The following is a 12,500-nucleotide window of genomic DNA, read 5'->3' on the forward strand; positions in this document are numbered from 1 at the left end:
GAGCGAAAAAAGGCACAAAAAAGCATTCGAAGTACCTTACGTCGGTTTCAATGTGTTACCTGAGGTATTTAGACAGTATTCAAAAAAAGTGACTTTCTAGCCGTCAGTTACCCTTTAAAGGAGAACTGAAGGCTAGAAGATCAAATGTTTTTGTGTCTTATTATTATCGAAATATAACGTCCTTTACCTAAACAAACAGGAAAAATCCTTTTTCATCTTGAAAGGCCTTGAATTTGCCCAAAATCTTTGGTTGTTTTTTCAATTTGAACGCCCGCCATTTTGTTTGCTTTTCCTTCCGGTTACTTCCAAAAAAGGAATGTCAGCCGCCATGTTGTGACGTCATTGCGCACAAGCAAGCGGCTAGTTTTCACTGAAATCTTCTGTTATCGTAGTCTCAACATAGTACTCCGCTTTCTTCGTCGTTAATACACGTAAGTTTATGGCAGAACTTGAACCATATTCTTTCGATCCAATGCGAGAAAGTTCAGGATCGAAGGAAGAGGAAGCAACCGAAAGGGAAGGCTCAAGATGGGGAAATACGACTTGGTGCAGCTGTGATTTTTGCTTTAACCGGGAGGCCGGGACAGCAAGAAAAGGAATGCATCTGCTGCCGCGATATAGAGGAGCTATGAACAAATCTCAGGTGAATTGATTGTATTCAAAAGGCAATAAAAACAACTTGATTACTAAGAGATTCTGTTGGCTGCTTTGTTTTGTCTGTCATTTCGATTCAATTTGAGAAACTATTCGTTGTGTAACGCAGCATTCTAGCTTTTCGACCGTGTTTACAAAGAAAAGTGCTATAAACTGCCATCGCGGGTCTGAGTGCTGCGATTAATGAACAACATGTATGTAAACACATGAGCTCTGTTCGTAGTTTTGCGAATTTTCAAACTTCAATTAAACATCTTTGTGATCGTTGTCGAGTTTATAAAACCCAGCTTGAAGTGCGAATGCCAATCACGAAATAACGTGTCCCAGTTGCTTGCAAAAACAACCTTTCGGTTCACTTCTCCGGCGCATGGTTTGCCACTGAAATCTCCCGACTAAAGAAAACATAACTTACTCACTGGGCATAAATGGAGTCGCAAAGTTATTCATCATTTCATCAATTACATGCAATTGTCGCATCGACCGCTGTGGCCAAGACACCTTCAAAACAGGAGGGTTCGAAATGATCCGAACAGATGTGACAGGGCTGGATATTTGGCTAGTTTTTTCTTCTAAATTCGGATGATCCATTCTTCGAGAAGGACTTCATTTTAAAGAGGGAAACGACACTAGAACAGCCCACAATAGCGCACTGAACCATTTTTCAAGTTTCCCGCGTTCAAGCAAGTGAGCGCAATGACGTCACGCATAGCGCCCAAGCCTGCTATAGTACAGCCAAAATGGCGGACTTCCATCGAGTGACCAATACGGATCTCCCTGGCCTCATAAAAACGTCAAAATGTAAGGAACCCCTCAAATACTCGAATATTTCCTTTAACTAAGTCAGGCACGACAAATTTGGCGAAGGAAAAAATATTTCATTTTTATCTTCAGTTCTCCTTTAACAAACCGCTCAACAAAAGTATGTGATTTTGTGCTTGAAGAAGTGTGTCCACCTATTTTTTTTTGCTCATAACTTATTGTGTTTTGTATGATAATGTTGTTTAAAGCTTGATATACAGGAGCCGATTTATATGACAAAACTTATTTGCTCTTGTACCCGAAGAAAAGTGGCCAATTTTTATGTGATAAATATATTTGCCAAAAGGCTTGTGTGTTAGCTTTTATGTGACAAATAAAAGTTGTCACCCACGAAAAATTGCTCATGTAGACAACTCGTCCCATAAAATGTACGAATACGCGCCGTATTTGCGGGAGCAACTAAGCAGCCTCGCGTTGCTTCTGCGGATCTCTGCTCAGTTCAAAGTCATTACTTGCGCACTAAACTCTGAACTGTTGACAAATGTTTGCCGAGCCATCTACACGATAAAAAAACTGTCACTTAAAAATTTGCTCGTTAAGACCAGGCTTAACGTCTTTAGCTTACTTCGTCCAGGGTGCCACTGGAACTGAATCGCTGGCAAACACCACCGCATTCTCTTTGAGAACCCTTTGACCATCTACAGCGCACTTTGTCGCCGTCCGAGTCCTCCGCCGGAATAACTATTCTTTTCGAGCAGCCTTGCTGGTGTCGCACAATGGGGGAGAGTGCAGAGATTGGAGACGAGTTAATTTTTCCGTTATCTTGCCGTCTGGTTAGATTGACAGTAGTCGACAGCAACCAGCTTCTACTGAAACCCCCATTTACTAATGAAATCCAACAGCAACTTGAATAACTGGACAGAAACAATACATTTAACCGTACCATTCACTTATGCAGTTAACAAGACGGAGACAATTAACTAGGTGATGGAAAAGTGTTCGAGCCTGAGCTATCTAAGACCCAACATTTTGATAGAATTGTTACGCAAAGGTCCCCAGTACATATGTGCCTTTCAAATAACCAGACATCTGAATACTATTGAATAATGCAAGCAAGAGACCATAAGGTCTCTTGTGCTAAGTCCCTGCCCAAAAGCAGCATCTATTTAGTTACAAAACCGATTCGCTGGACAAGGTTTTTAAAGATAATTAATTACTTAAGAACAAGAGAGTAAAATTCTGGACTATACATCCGGCAGATACGATATGGAACCTTCCTATTTTCACCAACTTTTTGGCGAAAAAAAGATTCAAAAAGAATTTGTTCACAACACTGTAAAAGTGTCGCCAATCTCGAAAGTTTTGTTTGTTTCACAAGCCGTGTATTATACTGTGATAAAATTTGACGGGCATTTGAGAGCGCGAGAGAAATGTAGAAAACACGGGCCGCAGGTGAGTGTTTTCTATATTTTTAAGTGTTCTGAAATGTCCGGAGTGTTTTATCACAGTGTAATAGACGGCTTAGGCTTCTTCATTTGCTTTATGATATAGAGGTAATGTGGCAAAAAAGAATGAAACACGCTTTTTCTATGTTTTATACTCTGATAAAACATGGTTTTTTGACCAATCAGCGATCAGAGCGCCTGCAGGGCCCTAACTATATTATAAAAATAAATAAAACTCCAGTGTTTAGAGTAAGGCTAGAATACAAAAGGTAGGGCCACATTATGCTCAGAGATTTCAATAAAGGCTCACCTCACCAGCCAAGGACCATCATCCGGGAAAGTGTAGTTAAAAGTGTTTTCACCTTGTGTCCAGTCTTCGCTGACACTGAAGTCCGTGCAGTGGTATCCAGTATCTGCTACAGTCCGAGACCCATAATATCCCCTGTCATGGCTTGCAGACCAGATGTCTCCACTTCCCACAATGCTCTGCTGCGCAACCATTGCACTGTCGCAGAAGTAACTGTTTGAGTACGATCTTCGAAAACCTAATCGGAAGTTGAAATTTACCTGAAAGAAAACATGTTGGTTTACCTAACTTTTGTATTAAAGCTTTATTCCTCTTCCGTCTTCATCCTTGCCAACATTTTGATGTTTGACCGCGAGTTTTACATTTTGTTCAGCTTAAAGTATCTGTTTGTATCTATTTACCTCCACTTTTCAGGAATATCAAAAGAGCTTTGAATCACGTCTTATCCAGTCCAGAGAGTGGCCTTTGTGCGTTTATTTGCTTGGCATCAAGCTGCCGGCGATTGAACTTATTAATGCAATACCAAACGGGACATAAAAAAACTGCAGATGTAATTTATACGGTAGAGTGAAGCCAACATGGCAAGTATCTTTCGTTCGTGGGTAAGTGGCATGTTTTGAAGTTCTCATCAAATCCTAAGTAAATGTTTAAATAAGCTCAAATAAATCAAACGCAGAAGTACAATTCCGAGAAACCCGGATCCGGAAGTTGATTTCCATAAGTTCTTCGGTTGTACCAATGGTCTCTATTTTTTTGTTGTCAGTTGTTGCTGTTCTTTCCGCTGACTCCGTTTACAATCCTTAATTACCGCTGGGTTATTGCTTCCAACTCAACACAACTCTCCCTGTTTTCATTTAATATCGAGGGGGATGTTGGGGTTAATTAGAGGTATTGAACAATTTTTCTTGCGCTATTTCGGTAATTTTAATATCTCGAAGCGGTATCGCGCGATACCGCGGTATACTCCGAACTCGCGGGATGCGGTTATTGAGCATTTTTGGACGGTTTCGAAAGTTATCCTCCAAACTCTCCAAGTCTTAGACGTTTTCCGAGCCTTTTGCAGTTTCCGATTGGACATTCCCAATGAAACTAACGGTAAACTGCAATTTCTTGTGTCGCAATCGTAAAAGGTAAGTTCTTTTGTGCTAATTGTTAGCCAACTCGCCATTACAAATTCTTATTTCCGTATTATTTGCTCTGAACTTGAACATACAGAGAAGTGGTTTCGGTATTCCAATCGGTATTGAAGTATTGCGGTATTTAGCGATTTTGTTGCGGTATAGCGAAGATATCAGTGACGTCACGAGCCCTGTAACGCAATATTTGTGGTTGGCAAAAAGCGACAAAAACAAAAGAAATGACTGAATTTTAGCGTACTTCAAACGACTGTTGCTTCACATATATGGTAGATTTCATTCTGAACCCAAGAAGAAAGTTAGAATATTATGATAATGCTTCACTGTCAAAGTTTGAAGGAAATCCGAGTTTCGACACCTGCCGAAAATCGTGTTGGAAATTCGCCTGTGGGCAAAGGAGTTGACCAGCTCACAGGCCCCCAAGCTGAAAATACGTGGTGTATGCGACAGTTTGTGTATATAGAGAATTGTATGGGAAAATCACCGATTGTAAAAAAATTGTGTAAATAACTATCTCATTTGAAATAAAGTTTTCCTACCTCAAATGTGTGACGAACTTGTCTCTTTTGCCGAGTTTAGAGCCATTCTGACGCTGTCTAGTGAAGTTATCCGGAAGGCCGTTACTTAAATAATAGGAAGGCCGACCACTCCATCCATCGCTGGCCAGACCTCACTCCACAAATCGTTTTCTCCTCATCAGGAAAAGTCCCGAATCGCAATAAAAACAACTGTTCCATAAAGCCCAATAAACTTTACTCCAAATACGTGTGTTTCGGCGGCCGAAAGACTCGTGACGAACGAAAACTTTGCCTGAAAATTCACCTCTTGGGCTTTCCTCAGAGGCTTGTGACCGGGTAGTCAACAACGGAAACTCGCAAGATGATTTCAGCCTCAGCTCCTATTAGCCCATTTGAATTTGACCGTGCGCTGGCAACACGACCATTGTTGACTTGTGACCGGGCAGTCAACAACGGTCGTGCTCCCAGCGCGCGGTCAAATTCAAATGGGCCAATAGGAGTTGAGGCTGAAACCATCTTGCGAGTTTCCGTTGTTGACTACCCGGTCACAAGCCTCTGAGGAAAGCTGAAGAGGTGAATTTTAAGGCAAAGTTTTCGTTCGTCACGAGTCTTTCGGCCGCCGAAACACACGTATTTGGAGTAAAATTTATTGGGCTTTATGGAACTGTTGTTTTTATTGCGATTCGGGACTTTTCCTGTTGAGGAGAAAACGATTTGTGGAGTGAGGTCTGGCCAGCGATGGATGGAGTGGTCGGCCTTCCTATTATTTAAGTAACGGCCTTCCGGATAACTTCACTAGACAGCGTCAGAATGGCTCTAAACTCGGCAAAAGAGACAAGTTGGTCACACATTTGAGGTAGGAAAACTTTATTTCAAATGAGATAGTTATTTACACAATTTTTTTACGATCGGTGATTTTCCCATACAATTCTCTATATACACAAACTGTCGCATACACCACGTATTTTCAGCTTGGGGCGCCTGTGACCAGCTCGAAAGCTCTTTTGCCAACCACACGTATGAGTGATTTTGGCCCACGTGATCGAATATGACGTCAATGTTTGTAAACAGATATCTTCGCTATTGAGAGGATTGCAGTGTTCAGAACACCCTTAAGTCCCCCTCAATATCCATCGATTACTAATTACTCGGATACCACCTTCAAGCGGCAAAATTCTTAGTTTTTTTAGATGTTCAAGACCTACAACAAAGGATTCTATACCAGTCATTTGTTGTATGTCAATTGTCGAAAGCGCGTTTTACTCTTCTGAGATTACTTTCAGCCCTAATCAAACACTGACTTAAAGACAACAGTTCCAAGAATCTCGGAAGTTGATTTCAAGAAATATCTTTGGAAGGCCAATGTTCTCCAAACTTTACTGCTGGGTTCTCCAAATTATTTCTATGCAACCACAACAATAAAAAACCAGTTTCGTTTTCGTTTTGGACAGTTGCTAGTAGAATCATGTTTTCCAAAATTTTTGTTCAGACTAACACCTAATGCAAATGTTTATAGTCCCCAGACTTTGTGTACCTTAGCGGGTTGCTTCTTTTCGTTTGACTCTATTCACAATACTCCTAATGAAATGCGATGATAAGATAAGTTATTATAATGCTTAATTAGCACCAGGCCTGCATATGCACGCTGATTACGTAACCAGGATGGCATAAATAGGATTGAAAACACTCGTCTCTTGCTCAGTTTCCTTCCAGCGGACAACCAGAGTAAAGAACGGCCCACCCACCCGGCCCTGACAAGTCGTGCGGTTCGGTCGCCCTTATAGTTATGTTACAGCTCTTCACCTAGCCCGCTGGATCAATAATTTCCCCCATATCTTATATTAATTGAGCATGAAATGGGAGTGTTGTAGAATAGAGTACTAATTATTTCTTTTCAACTCCGCTTGTTGAAAAATTCAGTCAGTAATTTCCCCTTAAAATCTGGATTTCCAGATAACCGCGGGTTTCTGACAAAATAATTCGTAATTTTGTTTCTTCGGAGCACTCAACCCAATCGTGTTTTTATACAGATCTAGCCTTGTTGGAGCGCAGCCAGCATTCTTCGGATTCCTACAACACTATGTGCTTCAATCATGGCTCCTTTTGCTCAATTTTACAAGTAATTCAATTGCTTGAATTAATCATTCTCCAAAGGAGTGAAGATTCTAGCGACTGCAAAGCAAATTATATTTGATTAAGAGAATATTCAAAACATCTTTAATGTTAGGAGTTCTGTCTTTAGACCCTACATCGTAAATAGGACAAGCCGGAACTTCAAATTGTTCCAAGAAGTTGCTTTTATAAATTTCTATTTGCCTTCCCTTCAGAATAAGATCTTTACACTGAGTCAGATTAAAACCATCTGCACGAGTCTGCAGAAAATTTACCTCCTGTCCCCTGCCTTAAGAGGAATCGTACTTTGCTCTAGATGTCACTTAATCAATCGATTTAGCGCATGCATGGAGCGCCTGTTTTGAGAGCTGAAGGGAGGGTGCTAACTGGGGACAGGTCGCTTACTTTAACACCCATTCACTGTATAAAACAAATAAGGGGTCTTTTGCACGAAGAAATTGTGTACTCACATAGCGTTAGGTGAAAAATAAGACTTGAGGAAATTGGTTTGAATGCGAGTATGTTGTGAGCTGTCTAGAAGTAAAATGAACTACAGACGAATGATCTCAATGTACAACGACGACGCTGTACACCATGCATGATCCATAAGCGAAAAGGACTACCACTTAAAGGGTCACTCAAAAGGAGGGCGTATATTTGAAGGAGGCTACTAAATCGAATCATTACGGTTACGCTTATAAATGTTTCTAGCTACCCCCATTCAATTCCGGCTATATTCACATTAATTACCTTGTTCCCAATATATTCATCAGGCTTCCAAGTTATGATTCCACCGCGAAAATGCGACGCTGTTGTCTGACTTGTAAAGATCACAAAAACAAACCAAGAGATCATAGAAGAAGCCATTGCGCTTACAGATGCGAAAAGAGCAGCCTCAACTGACAGGGCGTTGGCTGAAGTTTCGATTTACACTGAGATTTTGCTTGGACTTGCCAAGCGGAATTAAAATAATTAATTTCCATTCATCCTAATCAATCAATCAATCAATCAATCAATCAATCAATCAATCAAGGGATTTGATGTGTGTTTTCTCCAAACCAATAGTATCAGAAAGTTATAATCGCCAGCATGATAAGCAAGAGACTTGTCAGTTAGACAGATTGGCATCAAACCAGTGCAACTTTGACACAGGTCGCGTTTGTGTGTCTACCCTCACGATTCGTCTGTTTCCGGATCACGTACACTGAAAAGGAAAAAGAAACAGGAAGTCCGATATGTTTCACTCGAGAAGTGGTTTATGCACTCCATAGAAAGCAGCTCAAGTAATCTGAGTATAACATGTCTAACACCGTCACTGTCTTTCCAAAGTACAGTCAAGGGTATCAAAACATATTACTTATGCCATATTTTTCCGGAATCTTCGTTATTGACATACTGGATTTCAGTCGCAGCACATCTGATATCATTAAGTGTCAGCGCTATTCCTGTTAGCTTCCACCTTAAGCCAGGAAGCTGGTTTTAAAGCATGAGGTACAGTCTCTCTGAGTGGCTTCTGTTCTGGGAGCAATCTTGAATACCGAAACTGTTTCGTCACCAGCAGACAGATCACTCTATTCTTCCCCTCAGCTGCGCGTTCGATCCTATAGAAATATTAATAATCATATTCTGATAGGGTTGTTCTTCAGAGATGGAGTTGTTTCTAGGATTGGCTGCCTGCTTATTGCATGCACGTTCTTTAAGCGTCTTTTATGGTTATCAGATTCGTTTAAATCTCAGTAAATTTTCTAAAATAAACCAAAGGTAAAAGCACAGTTCCAAGAATTCCGGAAGTAGATTCTCGGAAATAGAGCATTTACACTCACGCGGCCAGTATCCATGCAAATTCATTGGAAAAAAGAAAGTGTTTACATAAGAAAAGAGTTCAACATCCACAGGACTGGTTTGGTACAATAACATGACCGCCGTTTCATTATTTCAGTGGAACACCAACATGGCTGCCATGACTGCTTTCCCGTAAAGGAAGACAACAACTGAAACATTTTCGTTCCTGATTGATAAGCCTTTCTCAAGACCTGATAGCAAAGTAGCGAGAAGTGTTAGCAGCCATGTACCAAAATCGTAGAGGTGCAGTGGTCTCATGCTCATCGTTAGTGTGCTCGACTCCGTATCTAGCGGTCTGGGTTCGAGCCCCGGCTGTGCACATTGCGTTGTGTTTTTGGGCAGGACACTTAAGTCTCACAGTGCCTCTTTCCACCCGGATGTATAAATAGGTACAGGCGAATTTACTATGCTGGGGGAGACCCTGCAATGAACTGGCATCCCGTCCAGGGGGGAAGAGAAATATTCCTAGTCGCTTCATGCTACAGAAACCAGGATAAGCTCTGGCTTGTCTCGATCATGCTCACACTTAATGTACCAAAATCGAGTGTCGTACAAACCTAGGCTGTCTAGCTAGTTACTTTGTTTTGATTGTCTAAAGTTTAGGTATTTTGTTCTTTTATTAAAAGTACTACAGGCTATATAGTTTTACGTGAAGTATTTTCCGGTTTTTACAAAGCTATTAACAAACCAGCTACACCTCCTGTGGGGTTCCATCAATTAGAGCAGCGCAAAGAAACGGGAAAAAAGCGCAAAAATGGACAGAAGGCGATAGGTTTGGAGTCAGGGGACCTTTCTCTACGAACGGGTTTCTTTTTTCGCCTGCTGTAGTTCATGCTAGCGCTGTTTTCTAACTAAGTAAACAACTGGAACAGGATAAGGTATTTACTAAAATCTATTTCTTTAACCTATGACTTTGTACACCTAACTTTTTAACATGTCTTGATTATAAAGATCTCTTAGACGAAAAAAAAATATTGAAAGAGCAAGTCTAATTGCTAAAAGGAAAATTCCCAATTGCTTTGTGCGAAAATTCAGAACTGGGAACTAGAAATACAAGAAACCACTCAGGTGAAGAGCTGTAGAGTTGAGCTATAGTTAATCAGAAATCTCACACCCAGATTTCACTCTGGTTGACACTTGGTCGGTGGAGATCTGGGCCAAAGATTACGTAATCAGTTTGAGATTTTCAGGTCGATCTCAGACAGTTTTTGAGCGCGGGTAAGAATTGCACGAGCGCGAAGCTATACGTTTTTGAATTCTGGTTATTAACAATCTGACGCTAAGAGTGCTAAAATCGAACTTAGGTTGAGTATTTACTAGGTTGAAGACTTGTTCTTTCTGCATTCAAATCCCGCAAGAGACTGGATTCCTTTCCATCATCCACAGGCTACGTTCTGTTAAATCCAAGATGGCGAATGACTGGTAAGTAAGTAAGTAAGTAAAAAAGTAAGTAGCAACTTTATTTATTGAGGGTAACACATAACAGTTAAATACTGACAAACCAGTGGCCCTCTGTCCTAGGTTAAAGATTAAGTTACTAATTACACTTCTGAGATAATAAGAAAATTACAAAATAGAATACAGCTAAAAATTTAAGAATATAGCAAAAATTTAACAAAATCTGAATCTATATATGCACAACTAAGAACTAAGGTAAGAGTTCTTGGCTAACAAGTATTTTTTAACAGAGGATTTAAAAGAGCCAATGGAGTCTTTCTGGTAAGGAAGATCCTAGGGACGAGGCAGTGAATCGTCTGTGTCGAAATATGTATAACACAGATCCAAGTTCTGAATTTAAATGTCTACAGGAAGTAGAGAATCTTGGTAACCGTAGCCATCGTGATCAATTTCATCACTGTCAATGTGCGAACCAATGAGCGGCCTCACCAAGTAATATCCTAGACCTCGACCAATCACAACAGCCGCAAAGATAGCCGCAAAAATAGCAGCCGCAAAAATAGCAATTAACATGAGGAAATACCCAAAAGAGAGCTCAGCCACAAACAGACACGTCTTTTGGATCAAAACGTACGACCTACAGAAACCAAAAGAAATGTTTTTGTCCCTGTGGGAATGTTTCTTTAATGCTTTCAACTCTGCCAATTTCTGGCTTGAAATATTTTAAATTCCTCATATAATTACTGAAAGGTGTTATCATAAATTTTCCGCCTCGTTCACATTTTACTGTAAAATTATCTCCCTGTCCGTTAAAAGCTTTCCTAAATATAAGTTTTTAAGCCTGCAAATGGCTCAGAGCAGCATAGTGATATTAAACGGCAACAACAAAAACAACAATATTAATTCCAACTTTCACACACTGAGCTTTAGGCACGTGGCCAAATGTTTCCTGTTTACAACCCGAAGGAGACGAGGCTGCTGGCTATGCACAAACCCTCAACTAGATAACTCACTGTATGTCTAGACACGTACTGCTGCAAATCATTTTTCTCAGTCTAGGTTCCAGACCCCTAATGTTTACGATATATATATATATATAGTTATCAAAAATTAGATATAGTTATCAAAAATTGTAACGGTCACTTTTGAAAATGTGTGTTGACTAGCATACGAAACGTCAAGTTTTATAAAAATGCGTTGGAATAAAATGTTTATCACCGCTGGTTGTGTTATTTTCTTAATCAAGCTACGATGGCCTAAGAACAAGAGTTTAAACTAAGCAATCTTTTAAGATTTTAGCTTTCAATTTACGTTTCGGTTGACTACACTTTTTACCGAGACCGTGTGAAGAATATAGCTCATGTTTCAGTGATGAAGCCTAAGCACTCGTTTAAAATTTTAGCTTTCATTTTACAGTTCGGTTAACTACACTTTTTAACGAGATAGTGCGATGAATATTGCACTCGTTTAGTGATTAGGCCTAAGCGCTCGTTTCAGTGATTAGGCCTAAACACTCTTTTAAGAATCTGTTCATGTTGTCCTTCAGCAGCATGATTAAAAAATATATGTAAATGTTGTGTTGAGGTCTTAAACTGCTGTTTAAAAGTAAAAACTAAAATCCAAGCTTTCGCCGATCAACGGCATCATCCGGGATGAGAAAATATTCCGCGCGCGCTATATATATGCAAAGAAGGTGGAGGGTGAAATGTGTAAAAGATGTGATGTATGTATGGTTCTTATGTCGTGGAAGTGGTCAGCTGTTTCTTCATTAACTGTTTGGAGATAGATATCGTCAACATATCTCTTGTCACGGCTTATCATTAGGTGGGAGGAGAGGGCGATGGTTTCAAGTTGTCCATAAACAAGATGCCCAGTATGCCTGAAATGCTGGAACCGATGGGTTGGCCCGGCCTCTCTTCGGCGAAAAACTTGATCTCTGAAGGAAACATACATGTTGTTTAGCGTGACTTGGAGGAGGTCCGAGAAATCTTGTCTGGAGAGGTGGAGTACTGGGTTTAAGATTCTATTTGTAGCATTGGTGATGGCTTCCTGTATAGGAACAAGCTGCAGAGGATTCATCATAAACTCCGAGTCGTTCTCAAAGCGCTACAACCCCAACCGAAATGATCGAATATTGACGAAACAGACAAGAAAACTATAAAAGAACTCAAAGAGAAGAACTACATGTCTCCCCAGCGATAAAGGCACTGAATTCTGCGTGATACAACAAGACACATACACACGGGTCGCCCTTGATCACCTTAGTGACGCCAACACCTACCAAAAAGTGCTCGGCATGTCAGACAAGACAGTTTAAAAGAAAGTTAAC

Source organism: Montipora capricornis, chromosome 1 (genome assembly GCF_036669925.1).
Source record: "Montipora capricornis isolate CH-2021 chromosome 1, ASM3666992v2, whole genome shotgun sequence".
NCBI lineage: Eukaryota > Metazoa > Cnidaria > Anthozoa > Scleractinia > Acroporidae > Montipora > Montipora capricornis.